This window comes from Odocoileus virginianus, unplaced genomic scaffold (genome assembly GCF_023699985.2).
Source record: "Odocoileus virginianus isolate 20LAN1187 ecotype Illinois unplaced genomic scaffold, Ovbor_1.2 Unplaced_Scaffold_29, whole genome shotgun sequence".
Lineage (NCBI taxonomy): Eukaryota > Metazoa > Chordata > Mammalia > Artiodactyla > Cervidae > Odocoileus > Odocoileus virginianus.
In genome coordinates this window covers 321,684-339,765 of record NW_027224291.1, presented here as the reverse complement: position 1 = coordinate 339,765, position 18,082 = coordinate 321,684, and the positions used below count along the sequence as shown (strand labels likewise).

At 38.4% G+C, this 18,082-nt stretch overlaps 4 non-coding genes across 4 annotated transcripts; 3 read left to right on the top strand and 1 right to left on the bottom strand.

The window, feature by feature from the left end:
• Positions 1–6,962: 6,962 nt before the first annotated feature.
• On the top strand, positions 6,963–7,044 carry TRNAS-AGA (transfer RNA serine (anticodon AGA)). Its single transcript has one exon. It is a non-coding gene; the product is annotated as a tRNA-Ser (tRNA).
• A 686-nt stretch (positions 7,045–7,730) lies between these two features.
• On the top strand, positions 7,731–7,802 carry TRNAD-GUC (transfer RNA aspartic acid (anticodon GUC)). The gene has a single exon. It is a non-coding gene; the product is annotated as a tRNA-Asp (tRNA).
• Positions 7,803–11,069: 3,267 nt separating this feature from the next.
• Positions 11,070–11,151, bottom strand: TRNAS-UGA (transfer RNA serine (anticodon UGA)). Its single transcript has one exon. It is a non-coding gene; the product is annotated as a tRNA-Ser (tRNA).
• A 5,265-nt stretch (positions 11,152–16,416) lies between these two features.
• Positions 16,417–16,488, top strand: TRNAQ-CUG (transfer RNA glutamine (anticodon CUG)). Its single transcript has one exon. It is a non-coding gene; the product is annotated as a tRNA-Gln (tRNA).
• Positions 16,489–18,082: the final 1,594 nt, after the last annotated feature.

The following is an 18,082-nucleotide window of genomic DNA, read 5'->3' as shown; positions in this document are numbered from 1 at the left end:
AGTGCTTAAAGTCTAATTTTTAGCTCCAGATTCACACACTAGGAAGAAGAAAAATTGAAATTTAATGATCTAAGATTTCCTCTTGAGAACCTAGCTAGGTTTTAAGTTTATTAAACTCTTAAAGTTAGAAGGAAAAAACTAATGAGAATAAAAGTTGTAATCACTGAAAAGGAAAGGAAAAATAGACAAAATCAACAAAGGAAAAATTCACTTTTTAATTAGTAAAATTGTTACCCCCAATCAAGACTGTTGTTTTTAAAAAAGAAAAAGTTAACTAGAATAAACAGAGGACAACATTAAAGATCTTACTAATATCAAGATTAGGGTCAGAGAATAAAATGAATAGTTTGGGGGGAAATTTTGTCAATAGAAGATAAAGGCTTCTATATAAACACAACTTACAAAGCAAACACAAAAGGAAATGAAAAGTTTAGATAGTCTGAAGTTTGTTAAAGAAATTAAAATCATAATTACCTTTTGTATTAGTTTACTATGGCTGCCATGACAAAATACCAGAGATTTAGTGGCTTAAACAACAGAAATTCATTTTCTCACAGTTCTGGAGGCTGGAAGTCCAAGATCAAGATGTCAACAGGTTGGTTTCTCCTGAGGCCTCTTCCCTTGGCTTGCAGATAGTCACCTTCTCTCTGTGTCTTTCACCAGGTCTTTCCTCTGTGCGTGCTTATCTGTGGTATCTCTGTGTGCCCAAATTTCCTCTTCTTATCAGGATACTGAGGTTAAATTAGTGCCCATTTTAACAGCCTCATTTTAAATTATTAACTTAATTCCCAACTCTGTTTATGAGGCCAGCATAATCTTCATATTAAAATCTGACAAAGATGTTACTAGAGAAGGAGTTACATGTCAAATTTTGTGATAAACCTTCTAGATGCAAAACCACTAAACAAAATAATAGCAATCAGATCTAGTAATATATAGAGAGAGGAGTCAAAGTAAAAAGGTAATGCTTGTTTCTATAATATAAAATTTGCTTAATATATAAAAAATCGATCACTTTAAATGTATTAAAAATGTAAGAGAAAGAACAAATCATATTAGTAGATGCAAAAAAATTTGAAAAAGTTCAATGCCAATCATTAAATTTTTGAGCAGTTTAGAAATAGAAAGGAGATTTCTTAACCTCATAATGCATATATAATGCATATACAAAATCCTACATCTAACATCCTCATTGTGGTAAAAAAAATTTTTTAACTGTATCTTTTTTTCCCAATATTTATTTATTTATTTGGCTTGCCAGGTCTTAGTTTCTGTATGCACGATCTTCGATCTTTGTTGCTGCATGCCATATCTTTATTTGCAGTGTGTAGTTCCATGACCCTGGACCCCCTGCATTGGGAACTCAGAGTCTTAGCCACTGGACCACCAGAGAAGTCCCTCTGGTAAATATTTGACACTTTCTCCCAGTTAAGGGCCAGGACAAGCATAACCACTATTACCACTGTTATTCAACATTGTATTGGGCATTCTTAGGGCAGGCAACAAGACAAAGAATGAAAAGATATTTAGATTGAAAATGAGTATCTTTCATCAGTTCTATTCAAATAGGACTGTCGTCATTTGCAGATGATATGAATAAGTGCTTGGAAAATCTCCTAAGATCTACAAATTAGTAGAATTAATAAGTAAAAATAGCAAAATTGTTAGATACAAAATCCCATATACAACTATATATTTTCATATACCAGCAACAGTGGACAATTTTTGTCACATAGTAGCAAGAAAACTGTCAATATCCTAATAATAATTATAATAAATGTAATAAAAATGTGCAAGACTATATTAAAAATTCCAAATCATTGTGCAGAGAATTTTAATAATATCTAAATAAATGAAAAGATATATTCATTGATTGAAAGCCTCAAATTCAATGCATTTGAAATAAAATGCTCAAAGAGGACTTCTGATAGAATTGAAAAACCATTTCTAAAATACATGTACACATAGAAAGGACCTAGAATAGTCAAGGAAATCTTGCAAAGAAAGAACAAATCTGGAGGACTTTTTACTACCACACAACAAGTTTTATTCTGAAGCTACACTGATTAATAAAATGTGATATTGGTATAAAGATAAAGGGAACAAAATAGGTATGCTGATACAAGACCATGTACATTTAACGAAGTATCACTGCAATTCAAAGGAGAACATGATAGATTTTTCAAAAGGTGGTACTGGGTCAACTGGATATACAAAGGAAAACAATGTGGACATTGCCTTCTGTAAACTAGCCCCTAAACTAATTCAAGATGGCTTAAAGACCTAAATGTGCAAGGTAAAAATAATAAAATTTACAGAGGAAAACAGACTACTTCATGAACTTTGGGTTGCCAAGAATTTCCTGTTTAAGAGCCACAAAAAGCAATAACCAAAAAAGATAATTTTGACTTGTTTAAACTTAAAAACTTTAGCATATCCAAAGACATTATTAACAGTGAGAAAAGGCACAGAGTGGGAGATGTTTAGTATATCTGAGAAAGATTTATGTCTAGAATATATACAGAACTCCTTAAAATCAGTAATAAAAAAGACAACAGGTAATAAATCAGATGGTGGGAATCTGGGCAATATCTCTTGGGATAATGACAGATAAGCTGGTCACTAACTGTGGGGTCCCCTTCAAGGACGCTGTCAATCAGCTTCCTCTCAGTGCAGTACTGGCACATTACTTTCAACTCTCTGGGAAGGGCCTCCATTTTTGACAGTTTTCATTTTCAACATCTGTACATGGTATAGTAGATTGCCAGTAATCATCTATTTCCATGTCTTCCACGTTAACTTTCCTGCACTACAAAGGCTAGACGCTTAAAACTACATGTTCCTAGCTCCCTTGCAGCTAGGTGTGATCTAAGCTTTTTCTCAGAGTTGTCTAAGGTGGAAATAAGACTCCTTCTAGTTTGGTTCTTTTGTGCTAACAAGCATTGTCATGGACACTTCGGGGTTTTCCTCAGAGGAATACAAGGTGAGGGGCCTCGTTTGATTTGCCAATTTGCATCTAGAAGCATGGCATACTCCAAAACATGCAGTTCTCAAAATGTGGTCCCCAGACCAACACTACCAGCAGCATTTGGCACCTTGCCTAGAAATGTAAATTGCTTTCTGTGTTTCTCTATTTGTTACCCATTAATCATAGGGCCAAATTAACCACCAGAGTTGTTTACTTTCTGTTATCTGAACCACTCCATTATCTAGCTCACACACATCAAGCCAATAATTTCTCCCGCCCTTCTGTTCAGTTCGTGTCCGACTCTTTGCGACCCCATAAGCCTAAGTAAGGGGACGACAGAGGATGAGATGGTTGGATGGCATCACCGACTCGATGGACAGGAGTTTGAGCAAGCTCCGGGAGTTGGTGATGGACAGGGAAGCCTGGCATGCTACGCTAGCTCCATGGGGTCGCAAAGAGTCGGACACGACTGAGCGAATGAACTGAACTGAAGTAAGCCCAGGGCCAGGTATAAGACAACTAGAGATAGGCCCCATGCCCCAAACTCCTCGGATTGAATTTGGCTTCTTTGGATTCCAGGAAGCCCGAACATCCCGGACTGGAAGACTGTTAGGTCCTGACTTCCCCTCGGTATGGGCTAGATTTAATGCCAGTGGTGGCGATTGCAGAAGCCTCGAAGAGCCTGGCTGGGTGCCTAGAGCAGGCAGCGCCCGGGAGTGTTATCTGAAGTTTGCTGGTAACGCTAATGCTCACGCGGTGAGGGCTCATTCCAGTGTCCGAGAGGTTAGCTTCCCTTCCTAATTCTCGTTTCACCTCAGCATTTCCGATAAGCTCACTGAGGACAAGTGTTTGTACCTCTGTGCGTATGTGTGTGTGTGTATATATATGTGTGTATATATATATATATATATATATAAAAAAACTACCACCTCAGATATTCTTGTCCACAGAATTATGCCCTTTTTGAAAGAACTCATACAGAAAAGATACCTCACTTTAAAAAGTAAAGGTCTTGAAATCGTAGCTTCCTGCTCCGTTTTCAGGAAGTCGAACCAGAGATATTCCATAAGACTCTAGTAAGCATCGTCAAACCAGCGAGCAAACCAACATTGTCTTGCTAAATGACTCAGGTCAGGAGTCTGTGATACAGGTGGAACGAGAGGCACTCTTCACCAGTGGTGTGTGCGCTTGTCTATTACCTGCAATACCGGGGCTCCCTTCCCAGACAGGCTATTTAAGGCATCTTTCAGAATTTTGTAACTTTGACAAACTGTTCTTGTTTTTCTGCTCAAATGTTAAGTTTCTTCTTCTTTTCAAGGCAGCCAAATGTAATGAAAAAGAAGGGAGCAGAAGAAATAATTTGATGAGTAACACAAAAGGAAAATAATAACTTGATAAGGGAGAAACTTGACAGACATGTTCTTAATCAGTTGATCATAGTTAGCATTTGGAGTATTAGGACATTTAACATCATGTGCAATCTCCACATGATGAAGTGCAGAGGACACAACCTCACTTATGTGTTATTCCTGCTAAAAAAACAGAATCTGAATTTTAACTTTCAGAAAACATCAGACAAAATCAAATCAAGGGGGGCATTGTGGCTCAGCTGGTAAAAGAATCTGCCTGCAATGCGGGAGACTTGGGTTCGATCCCTGGGCTGGGAAGATCTGGTGGGGAAGGAAAAGGCTACCCGCTCCAGTATTCTGGCCTGGAGAATTCTGGGTCGCAAAGAGTCAGACAAGACTGAGCGACGTTCACTTTCTGCAAAATATCTGACCTGATTTCTTTTTAAATGTCAATGAAATGAAAAACAAAGTAAGATTGAGAAACTCAATTCAGATTAAAGGACTAAAGAGACATGTCAACTGAATGCAGTGTATTTTCCTTGAAATAAAGTGTTTGCACAGTTGGCAAAGCATTAACAAGGTCTTTAGATTAAACAAGACTTTCAACTTTGATTTTATAATTATTCCATGGTTAGGAAAGAGAAGGTCCCAGTTTTCAGAAAATGCATAATGAAGTTTTTAAGGGTAAAGGACTGTCTTCTCTAAAATGCATTCATAATAGTTAACAAAAAAGTTATACATATGTAGATCTGTCTATATTAGGAATAAAAGCACATTTGATCAATTATTAACATTTGATGAATGTAGGTAAAGGATTTATGAAAATTCTTTGTACTACCCTTGCAACTACTTCTAATAATATCAAAATAAAATCTTTTAAAAAGGAAAAGAAACAAATAGAACAGGAATAAAAATGCACTAATTGAAATTAAAGACCAAATACAATTTGAACATTAGATGTAACATAGGTGATGAGGAAATTATTAAATATAATATTAGACCTAATGAAAGAATAATATGCAAAATTCTATCATAAGCAAGGAAATAAATAATATTTTTAATAATGACTGATATTTAAGATATAGGTATAAGATGGAAGTACTACACAGCAGTATTATGCATGGTTAGAGAGTATGAATATAATAAAATCATTTTGGGGTCTAATGATTTTGTGTCAGGTGAAAGAGAAGTGCATTGGACAGATGAATTTTACATCAGCTTTTCTGTGACATTGCCATCAAAGTTAAAAATTAAGAAAACACCGATCTAGGGCATAAAAATAAACCTGAAAATTTAATCAACATTTTAATTTAAAAATTAATTATTACCATTGTTATTTAAATGTTATTGTTTAATACAAACAGGCATAAATAAGCTACAAAGATATATCATACAACATGGAGAATATAGTCAATATTTTATAATGACTATAAATGGGTATAACCTTTAAAAGTTGGGAGTCACTCTATCGTATACCTGTAACTTATATAGTATTATAAGCAAATATACTTCAATTTAAAAAATAAAATTAAATTAAGAAAGCAAAATGTTAGTAGTTAAAATGTTAAAATGATATTGTGCAACAGTTATTCAATAAATTATTTCTTCAATCCCTACTTCACATTTGAAGTAATATATAGATGCCCAATTTCAGCTAAGCTTGAATATTGTCTGTGTTTCTTCTTTTCATTATAGGCCATATATAAAATGTATGTGTATATAACAAGTGGAAATTAAAATAAAATATTCCATTTGCACAAAAATATAAAAGCCTAGGAATAAATCTAACAGAAGATTGCAAGAAATCTATATTGAAAACAAGATATTACTGGTGGAAATTAAATGGAGAAAAATACTATCTTTATTTTTCTGTAAGACTGAGTTTTGTTAAAATGTCAACTATTTCCAAATTGATCAATAGATTTAATGAAATCCCAATCAGCTTCCAAATAAATATTATATGGAAGTTAACTCAGAGTTTAAAAAACATTTGGAAGTGTAGAGCAACTTAAAAAACAAGACAATATTGAAGATAGCAAAACTGGAGAACTTACACAATACATATATCAAGACATACAGTTACTTATAAATCTACAGTAATTAAAATGGCAAGATATTGGTTATGACGTATAATACCAAAACTTTATCTCTATAGCAACTCGACCAGGTTGAACTACATTCCCCAGAATTGGTTTTCCTGTGTTTCTAGTTAGATGGAACCCAAAAGATATTCTTGTAGAATATTTGGAGGGAGAAAAGTCAAGGAGAAACCATTCTGTAACTCATAGTAACTCCATCTGCGGACTTACCTTGTCACGTGGCAGCAGTTGGGCCTGCAACCGCCCCATCTTCCCCTGGATCCTCCTTCAGGCTCCCCTCTTTCTGGACCAACTGTGTATGCTTAGCTCCAAATGAAGGGCTCTGGCTTCTGCAGGATACCTGCACCACTAAGGTCAGGGGCAACTAGAGCTGCCGCAGATTTCAGTCCATTGCTTGGGGCTCCAGTTCATGCTTGTGGGTTCCGGTTTGTTTTCAATCTTCCCCAGTTCTCAAAACCTACTTTCTTATACGCAGGGCGATAGTCGACATGGTTTCTGTTCTTTCTTGTCTATAATTTGAAAAAAAAAATTACACGGAAAAGTTGTGTAGTCGTGGCCGAGTGGTTAAGGCGATGGACTAGAAATCCATTGGGGTCTCCCCGCGCAGGTTCGAGTCCTGCCGACTACGACAGCCAGCCTTTTGGAGTGACATAAGGTGGAAATTTCTCCGCCGAAAGAGAAAATTGAAACGTAAACCACAGCCTTGTCAAGGAATTTTAAATAAACTTGTTTTGTTCTTTGTCCAGGCCAAAACTCCACGACTATGGGGAAAGGGAGTTACTATTACTCTATTACTTTTTTATTATTACTAAGTAGACCTTATTATTTTCCCGCCAGCGGAGCATCCGAACAGTTCTCCGGAACACCTTGAGTTTCCCTCGCTTCCAACCAAACCCGCTCGAATCCTGTGTTTTCAAGACAGTTCTTCGGTTTTTCTTCCCCTGCGGAAACCAGCCCTGTTTCCTAGGTCACAGTCTTCGGCCAGTGGAAGCACAAGTTCAACTGTTTGGTCGCCTGGATTCGTTGCTTTCAAATGTAGTAGGGAAGAAACCGTCCAAGAAACCAACGCCATCACGTCGCAGGAGCAGGTTGTCTTGCTGGGGTTGTAGTTTCAGCCTTGGGGCGGAGGTGCGTGGAGCGAGAGAGCTGGGAGATAGCCGGGAGCCACACTCGGTTGGTTGCGGACAAGTCCGAGGGAATTTAGACTTAAATCTGTCAAAGTTAATCAACAAAGGAAAGCACAAAAATCGTCAGTAGAGAGAACGTCAATGTTTACATTTATTAGATATCTTTAAGGGCTCCTGAAGTAGTTCTTCCTCGTTAGTATAGTGGTGAGTATCCCCGCCTGTCACGCGGGAGACCGGGGTTCGATTCCCCGACGGGGAGGCTAACTGTAGTTTTTGTCTCGTCACCTATTTTAGAATTTCGAACAATCGTGTTGTCACTGTTTGGAATTAAATATCATACTCCCTCTTTCTTTCATATCAAAACAGCGGAACTCACTTTGGTTAACGACCTTGAGCAGGGGGACGCAGATTCTGCGGCCGCTACTGCGGCTTCTTCAGAATTCTGTGTGTTCAGCGATGGCCCCTACTGGGTTCTGGGACTGAGAACTGAACTACCTGGGGACCCTCCTGCCAGTTTTTCGCAACAACTGCACCCTACCCCGCTTCCGTCTTTTCTAGTCCTGTATGCTCTAATAAGAGAAACATTTCCGCTCAGTTCTTAAATATCAAAGCCAAAACTACTTTAAGGCCCAGAGGGGAATAAGTGACATAGGACTTGGAATGCTCATTGGGAATTAGTAAGATTCTGGTTGTCTGGCACCTACCTTCCGTTTACATCCAGAAAAAACTACTGGGGCAAAGAGCAAGAAGATCCAAAAGCCCATGTTCAAGTCCTCCATCCTGCTAGACATCAAACTCTGAAATGCTGATAGGGACATGGCACCGCTGGGGGCTCATGTGTGCTTCAGCTGAACTGGCTGACTAGGCAACTCCAAACTAGTGCCCCTGATGCATATAAATTGTGTGAAGGAACATGACAAAAGTGATCACAGACATGATTTATTAGGGTTTACCAGAGAAACAGATGAATAGGATGTGTGAAGGAGATTTATTCTGAAGAATTGCCTCCTGAGATAATGGAGGCTGGCAAGTCGAAAATCTGCAGAGTGGGCAGCAAATCCATCATCCAGGAAGAGCTGATGCTACTGGTCCAAGTCTGAAGACTGACTATCAGCACAATTCCCTCTTAGAAGGGAAGGCAGTATTTCACTGTATTTTTGCAGTTGGATGAGGCCCATTCATATTATGGAGGGCAATCTGCTTTATTGAGTCCACTAATTTAACTCTCAATCTCTTTCAAAACATACTCAAAGAAAGATCACAGAAACACAGATTAATGGTTGACCACATATCTGGACACTGTGACCCAGCAGGTTGACACATTAACCATCACAAATATTTACCTACCTGAAGGGTTACAATAAAGTATCAAAAGGCAGATAATACCAAGGATTGTTTAGGATGTGAAGCAACTGGACTCTGTCGTACTTGGGAATATAAATTGGTTCAATCACTTACAAAAGTGTTTTGGCATTACATACTAAATCTTGAACACACACAATTACTGTGACTCTACAATTCCATCCTTAAGTGTTTCCACCCATCAAAAATCCTTATTTGTATTGACTGAAAAACATAACAATATTCATAGCAGCAACACTTATAATAGCCAAAACTGGAAACAATTCAAGTGCCTTTGTAGAAGAGGTGGACTTTACTAATGCGTTGATATCTGGGGCTGATTTTGAAGAGTGGAGATGGTGCATAGATGCTTGTCAGAACAAGAGAGAAGGGATTAAGGGGCTTCAACGACAGAGGAAGCTCAGAATAAGAGTATCCCAGAGGGATGAGGACATTCCTGTATTTGGCACCCTGCTGGCTTCTCTCCTGCTCCATCCCTTCCATCTCGTAGACTTCCTCCTCCCCTATCCCTTTCTCCATTTTACTTTTCCACGTATTCTCTACTCCTGCCTGGACCTTATTTCCCCACTGTCTTCTGCATGGGAATCAAAGTAGTGAGTTTCTGAATTCATATTTGTTTCCTGAATTGACTGTAAAACCCAAATAAATGTTTACAACAAAATTTAATAAAGTTGACCAAAAAAAAAAAAAAAAACCCAATCAAAAAATGGAGCAGATCTAAATAGACATTTTTCCAAAGAAGACATACGGATGGCCAAAAAGCACATGAAAAGATGTTCAACATCACTAATTATTAGAAAAATGCAAATCAAAAGTACAATGAGATATCACCTCACACCAGTGAGAATGACCATCATCAAAAAGTCTACAATCAATGCTTGTTTGTTGAGGGTGTGGAGAAAAGGGGAGGCTCCTACATTGTTGGGAGTAATGTAACTTGGTACAACCACTATGGAGAACAGTATTTTGAGGGTCCTTAAAAAACTAAAAGTAAACTACAATGTGATCCAGCAATCCCATTCCTAGGCATATATCCAGAGAAAACTATAATTCAAAAAGATACATGCACCTCAGTGTTCATCACAGCACTGTTTACAGTAACTATGGCATGGAAGCAACATAAATGTGCATCAACAGAGGATTGGATGAAGAAGATGTGATATACATACATATATATATATATATATATATATATATATATATATATACACAATGGAATACTCAGTCATGAAAAAGAAATAAGCAATGCCATCTGCAGCAACATGGATGGATATGGAGATTATCATACTAAGTGAAGTAAGATTAAATATATGATATTGCTTATATGTGGGATCTAAAAAAAGGTAGAAATGAACTAATTTAAAAAACAGAAATAGAGTCGCAAATGTAAGAAACAAACTTGTGGTTACCAGATTGCTGGGGTGGGGGTGGATAAATTGGGAAATTGAGATTGACATGTATACACTACAGTGTAGTGCAGGAAACTACTCCATACTCTATAATGACCTATATGGGAAAAGAATCTTTAAAAGAATTGATAAATATATATATATATATAACTGAATCACTTGTGCTATACAGCAGAAACTTAACACAACATTGTAAATCAACTATACTCCAACAAAAAATTTTAAAAGGATGCTGATGGTTCAGATATCATTTTACAGTGCGTTATTGTGCAAGTCAACCCTGTTTCTTCATCTTTAAAATGGTGCTAATATTATCTACCTGATTGGGTTAAACTGATGATTAAGTGAGATAATCCATGCAATGCCAATTCAGTGCCTGTAGTAAGGGTTCAAAATCGTAGCTGTTAGAGAATATACTATTTTTCTAAATCTTGAGTTCCCTGGAACAGATAGCAGCTGTGAAAGCACCTCCACCCTAGAAGAGGATGGAATCTGAGTTTGATGCTGAGGACCTAAGTTGGCATGACCAGTAAATAAGGAAAAGTAAGTCACCTTCCTCAAATCAGGATTAATATTATCTTCACACAGTAGTAGATTTACTACTGCATTTCAGACTGATGTCAGTGTTTCAGGACACTATAGTCCCTGGAATATGGCAGGTTGTTCGACCTGATTTGACTGACTGCAGAGCTGTATCAGTTTATTGTTGTCATTGACATGAAAGTCTTCGGTAACCGTCTTTGTGCGGATAAAACCGTAGTCGGCAGGATTCGAACCTGCGCGGGGAAACCCCAATGGATTTCAAGTCCATCGCCTTAACCACTCGGCCACGACTACGTGCTGAAGGTGTTTTATTGTTAACAAGTTTGAAGGTACACCGAGTGGTATGCCATTGGATCACTAGGCACCAAAACAGTGAAAGTTGTTTTGGTATATAGCTGGCGTGGTAACAAAGAATTTCCTAAGCCCATTCGAGACTTATCACGTTCAGGTGAAATAAGTCATCCATGGCAAATAGAAATTCAGCGGAGGAAGATGGATTCAAAGAATCATTCTGAGACAAGGGATTCGAATTTTCTATGCCCTAGAACTGAGGGTGACCCTAGTAGTCTCACACCTGCAAGTGCCAATGGGACTGGAAACGGGTTGGAAGAAATTTGGTGAAATCGGAAAGCGTGCAGTCAGTCGTGTTTGCTTTTAGCGTTAAGCTCTAAAACAGAAGTATCTCCGATAACCTTCAACTGTGTTGACCTTTCCCTATCTTAAGAGAAATATTTGAAACCCTATTTGAGCCAGAGTGCCGGGTGAAAGAATGGGGAAGGTCCAGGAGCTGAAGAAAAATATGCTGGGAAGATCTTCAGCCCTCATGCTGGGAAAATCTTCAACTCCTCACTCCTTTCTTCTTCCCCTGAGAGGAAAGCCCGCAGCCCAGGAGCCTTAGGGAGAAGCAGCTTATATAACAGCTTGAGGACATTCACAGTATAGAAAAACGAAATAAAATAAAATAACACACCATGTGTGTAATACACAAAGTCATGAATGCCAGACTATCGATAGGATTGTGGATTTAGAAACTTAATGAAACCCTGTAGAACTGGATTCTTTTTCCTTTTTTTTTTTTAATGAGGAATTTAGGACTATAGTATCGACTTCTGAGAGTTGACGTGCTTTGCCAAAAGCACCATCAGGTAGATTTAGACAGACTTTCAGATACAAAGGGAGAATGCCTTTCATGGCTGAGGCCCTCAAACTCTCATAACTAAAGCTTTCCCGTATCTTGTCATTTAGGGCAGGCAAAGAGATAGTTTTTCCTGTAGTGGGTTGAACTGTGTCACCCAATAACAAATGTTGAAATCCTAAACTGAAGTACCTGTGAATATGACTTTGAGTATAGTCTTTGCCAAGAATATCAAGTTAAGATGAGGTCATACTGGATTAAGGCCCTAAATCCAATGACAGAGTCCTTATAAGGAGAGGAAAACTTGATACACACATAAAAATAGACACACAGATACAAAGGCCATGTGAGAGGGAGGCAGAGATTGGAATAATGCAGTTGCAAACCAAGGAACTACAGGGATTTTCAGCAACCACCAGAAGCTAGGAGAGAGCCATGAAACACATTCTCCTTCAGACCTTCTGGAACCAATTTGCACACACCTTTAATTTAGATTTCTGGCCTCTGGAACTGGGAAAGAATAAATTACTACTGTCTTAAGCCACCCTCTTTAACGATAATTTGTTAAGACAGCCCTATGAAGCATTGCTCCTGTCTGTTTATGCTTGAAACAAGATCCTTCTTGCCACTTTAGCACTTATAAATTCCACCAGAGAGCCTCGTACAAATATTGGGTTGGCCAAAATGTTCATTTAGGCTTTTCTGTAAAACTCAAATGAACTTTTTATCCATCCAGTAGTTACTCCCTTTCATATAGTAAATTAATTTTGGAGAAAAGTCTCCTAGGGAGGTAATCTAAACTAAAGGAAATCATTTATGTGCAAAGACATATATGATAATTTTAGTTATAACAATAAACATTTCCAACAATGGAGAGAGGGATGATCATATAACTTGGGCTATATATACCTGGAAGAATATTACCAAGCCATTAAAGACAGTATTTTGTAAGAAGTTGTGAACGGCTCAGGGAAAAAGTACAAGATATAGTGTTAAATGAAAAGAGTAGTATAAAAAATTTATATGCTATATGACCTCAATTATGTAAAATTTTTGAGGGTGGGAGAAAATACACGGAAGTGCTGCTAGTGTGGTTTCTTGGTTGTGCGATTGTGGGTTATTTTTTGTTTTTCTAATGTGAAGCAGACAACATTACTCAAGTTTTAAGAATGAAGAAGCAGAAATAGTGATTTTATTGCTGGAACAAGAGAAATATAATGTCTAGATACAAGGCTTTCATATTACTCTGTAATCAAACATTTAGCTCAAGTGGTCATTTTCAAAGGAATTATGTTTGCTACAGTGGTGAAACCCAGGGCTTTATCTTTGTTTACTTATGATGCTAATAAGTTAACAATAAAAATAATTAAAAAGTAATCCCACAATGATGAAAAGAGCATGAAAGCAAATGACAGATGGTAAGAAAGATTGTTTACCTCCCCAAATTTCAGTATCTTGATGCAGTTGAGATTTAGTTCTTACTCATGTAAGAGTCTATTGTGGACTTTTAAGTCAGCAAAGAAAGGAGAGCCCATTTTGCCCTTGTGGTGATTCAGGGACCCAGGCTTCTTCTATCTTAAGGATCTTAAGGCTGGAGAAAGTCCACTTTCTAGACTTCTTTAAAGTCTAGGGGTACATGTTACTTTTGCATTCATAATCTGTTTGTTATGACTAATCACTCAGCCACCCTGAGATGCAAACTGTTATGCAGATTGTTATGCAAATTGTTATGCAAATTGAGATGCAGATATAGATGCTGGCTGGGTAACTTATTCCCATAGACAACTCCCATAGACAACTACGGAGGATGGAACATGGATTGAGGTGAACATTACAATTACCAGCAACATTTGGGGAGGCAAAAAAGAGTTCGATAAATAGTAACTGAGTTAGAGTGAATAAAGCTGAAACCTTACTGTCTGCAAGGTGGAAAGCTACCAATTATAAAGTTATTAACATCTGTAAAGGATATTTCAGATCCTTGGAAAAGCTAATAGGAATTGGGGGGAAAAAAAAAACAAGATTAAAGGAAATCAATCTCTGAGAAAACTGTCATGGAAAAACCAAACCACAGAGGACATATCAGGCATCCTGATTACAATGGTCTGTCATATACAATCACTCTAAAATGGGTCCATCTGCTGGTGTATCAGGTTCATAATACCAATTAGGTTTTGCAGGCTACCTCTTAAATAGGATTGGACTGCTAAGGGGCCACCAGAATTCTGAGGAATGATATGTACCAAAGCAAATAAGTAGAAGAAAGAGCCTGATGGAACTAGAAACTAGTAAATAACAGAAGGGGAAAAAAAAAAACTATTATTAATTTTCTCAGAGAAATAAGAGAACATTTTGCACCTATGGGACAATAATAGGATGCTGTTATTTTTGAAAAAGCGTCAAGAGAACAAGAGCTCTTGAAATTTTAAAAACTGTGATGATAGGAAAAAGTTTGATGGAAGAGTTGGAAGATAAAGTTGGAGATTTTTCTCATAAAGAGGAAGAGTAAAGAAAGATGGAAAATAGGAAAATGGTAGATAAATTAAAAGCTCATTCTAGGAAGTCCAGCTATGTCTGATTGAAAGTGTTCCAGGACAAAACAACAAAGAAAATAAAGGGTGACAATTACTTATAAAAAATGCCCCCCACAATTCACCAGACCTAAAAGTTCCACCTATTGCTCAACACAATGAACGAAAAAGACTAAGAATCTACCCAAGTGTCTACATCATTTAAGAATGGCATTTAACCTCATCACCACAGCAATATCTAGAAGACAAAGGAGTCATGCTCACCAAGTTCTATGATAAAGTGATTTCCACTCTAGAAATCTCTACCTGACTAAACTAAATCATTTATGAAGTTAGTAAATATCTTTTCAGAAATGCATTATAGTTGGTGGTGGGAAGGGATAACCAGGAAACAGAGACCTCATGAGAACTTAAATCTGGGTGTCTCTAATGGGAAATCAGAACCCAGGGGGTGGAATCACCTTTTGGCAGCAGGCATGTCTGGCAGGATCTGGAGTTATGGAGGAGAGACAACTGCTACTGCCAGGAGATGTTACATAATGCAGAGGGGGCAGTTACAGTGCGGCCTCTTCAACCTGGAAGTATTTCTTCAGTATTTCAGGCATCTTTATGCAACTCAAACGGTCTTGGCTGAATGCCGATACTTCTCCGGGGCTTTTGTTGGGAAGGTTCAAATCAGCATCGCTACTTTTATTATTTACTTTTAGTAAAGACGTTTGCTTTTCTCCTCAACCCTTTGGGTTGACAGTCTGGATTCTTCCATTTCTTGCTGTTGCCTTCCCCTAAGGCAGTAAACAGTCCTGTCACGTCTCCTGCTTGACATCAGGAAAACTTCACTGCCCATGAAAGAGGTAGATGACTGCGTTGGAACTGTGGTGCTGGAGAAGACTCTTTGAGAGTCCCTTGGACTTCAGGGAGATCAAACCAGTAAATCCTGGAGGAAATCAACCCTAACGATTCATTGGAAGGACTGATGCTGAAGCTGAAACTCCAATACTTTGGCCACATGATGCAAAGAGCCAACTCATTGGAAAAGACCCTGAGGCTGGGAAAGATTGAGGGCAAGAGGAGAAGGGGACGACAGAGGGTGAGGTGGCTGAATGGACTCAGTGGACTTAATGGACTGACTCACCGGACATGAGTTTGAGCAACCTTCGGGACAGGGGTTTAGGGAAGGACGGGGAAGCTCGGTGTGCTGCAGTCCATGGGGTCGCTAACAGTCGGACACTGAGCGACTGAACAACAGCTTTCTCAGTGAGAACCAAGTTACAAAACCCTGTTTTGAAAACATTCAAAGTGCTTTACCCTTGGTCTCCACGAGGTGGAAGCGTTCAGAGAAACAGAAGTCATCTCTTGGCATCCCACTCTCTCCGCCCCCCGGTCCGCCTCTGCCACAGCGTCAGGACAGGTTGGCACACCACGTCAAATGAAGTCATTCACAATTTATGTCTCACGAAATTCAACTTTCAAGAACGTCCCTTACGTTCGAAGTCGAGAATTCGGGACAAACACTCGGGATGCAGCGAGCCCAGCCGTTCCTCCGATAACGCCCGCAGGGAGCGCGGCTCTGCAAACACCGTATCGGAGCGCCGGTCACTGCATCTGGGCAGCCCGGCTGACTGTGGTCGCGCGGAGAGCCGCCCCGTGAGCTGCAGAAGAGGCAGGGAGGAGCGCGAGAAAGCACAGACCTACCACTTCTATCCCGAGAAACTGATTTTGCTCTAGTTTTGCACTAGGAGCTCTGGTGCGCCTAAGAAAAGGGGTGTGTGCTATGGAGGCAGATAGAGAAAGCAAGGATGAGGATGCAAATTTCGGCTTTTCAGAGGACGTGTTATGGCAGAACTGGAGCTATATGATATCAGGAAGAAGTGCTATCGCTGGTGCTAGCCGTGGGGTTCCATGGTGTAATGGTGAGCACTCTGGACTCTGAATCCAGCGATCCGAGTTCAAATCTCGGTGGAACCTAGCTACTTTTACTTTCTGACTTTACGTATCTTTCCAGTTTTCCTTTTAGGGAGAGTTGGCAGGGAATCTGCAATTCACATTTTGCTTTTTCTTTATAGACTTTACTACATCATTTTGGAGTTTTTCTGCCTTGTGAAAGTTTAAAATGGCCAAGTATACATTCTGTTTTAAATCGTCTTGATACCAAATAGGAAGAATTTTAAAATACAACTTTAAATACTCAAAGCCAAAAGTAAAACTAGTTTTTAAATTTGTTTTTAAAATATTCTAGAAGTAAAGAATTAAGATGCAATCACATCCATGTTATTCCTCATCATATTCTAATGAAAATGTTATAAATGCTTGTTGGGAATGTGTTTGATGTTCTTTCTACTGCTATTATCTAAAGAATGCTCTCGTTATATTAATTTTATATTAACTAATTGAATTTTACTAATTATTAATATTACATAAAATACACACAAATTACTGTTTTTGCACATTATTAATTATTGAAGCCCTTGAAAGTGAAAATCCACCCACGCTTTAATTGATTCATAGTATTTCAACATATGAAGCATATTAAGGAGATTTTTCACTCTATGTTAATAGCTGAAATTCTTATTCTCATTTTAGCTATCTATTTTTTGTTCTTAGCTGAATTTTCAATTACCAATAGATGTTAGTGAGCAATCTGGAAAAGCAAATTGGTAAAATAAAGGGGGGAAGCTACCTACCCATACCTTTTGTTTCTTTGTTGTGTTCTTATGTTTGCTGTTACTTCAACCTAACAGATACACTGCTTTTATGAAGACACCAACTGCCTGATTGTAATTTGAAATCTTAACTCCTTAGAAGTTTAGGGAAAGGCCATATTTTCATGTCTACCAAAGATACAGTTTATGCAAAGTCCTGCATGAACGCCATTATCAGAGACTGCTTCCTGGTCGATGTATATCCCTGGGGCCTCAAAACCCTTCGTTGTAGGTATACATTTTCTCACCTTCCCTGAGTTCATTTACTTATAAAGCCATGAAAATTTAATAGGTACAAAGGACCTCAGTTGGCACTGATTTCCATACTAAGGATGTCCACAATACTATTTTTAAATATAGGACTCCATAATAAAAAGTTACTAATTCAATTCCAATACTTTATTTCAAAAAACGGAGAAACAACCTAACAATGTCAACACCCGCTATAGGAAGTGGAGTTCTCAGGGAGCCACCTTCTACTTCGGTTGGCGCAGTGGAAACAGCATGGTGGGACGGGAAACGGAGGCGCTCTGGGACTGAATTCTTCACTCTGTGAATGTCTAACTGCGTAATTTTCAAGATGTAAAACTACTCTGTACCTCGGTCTCCTTGCTTTATGTAAAAGAAGGTAAGGCCTTCTTTGCTATGTTTTACCATGGTAAGTACTTTGCTTAAGGAAGACACTCCACAAATACCAGTGCTCTTAAGGAAGACACTTCACAAACACTAGGGCTCTCTTTTCCCCCTTTTTCTTTTCTCTCTTCCTCCTGCTCCCTTCTCCTCCTCCTTATTCTTCAGAAAGAAGGGTACCTGAGAATGGAAAGGGGACATTTTGGTGTCCCCTTGGACATTTTGGTGTA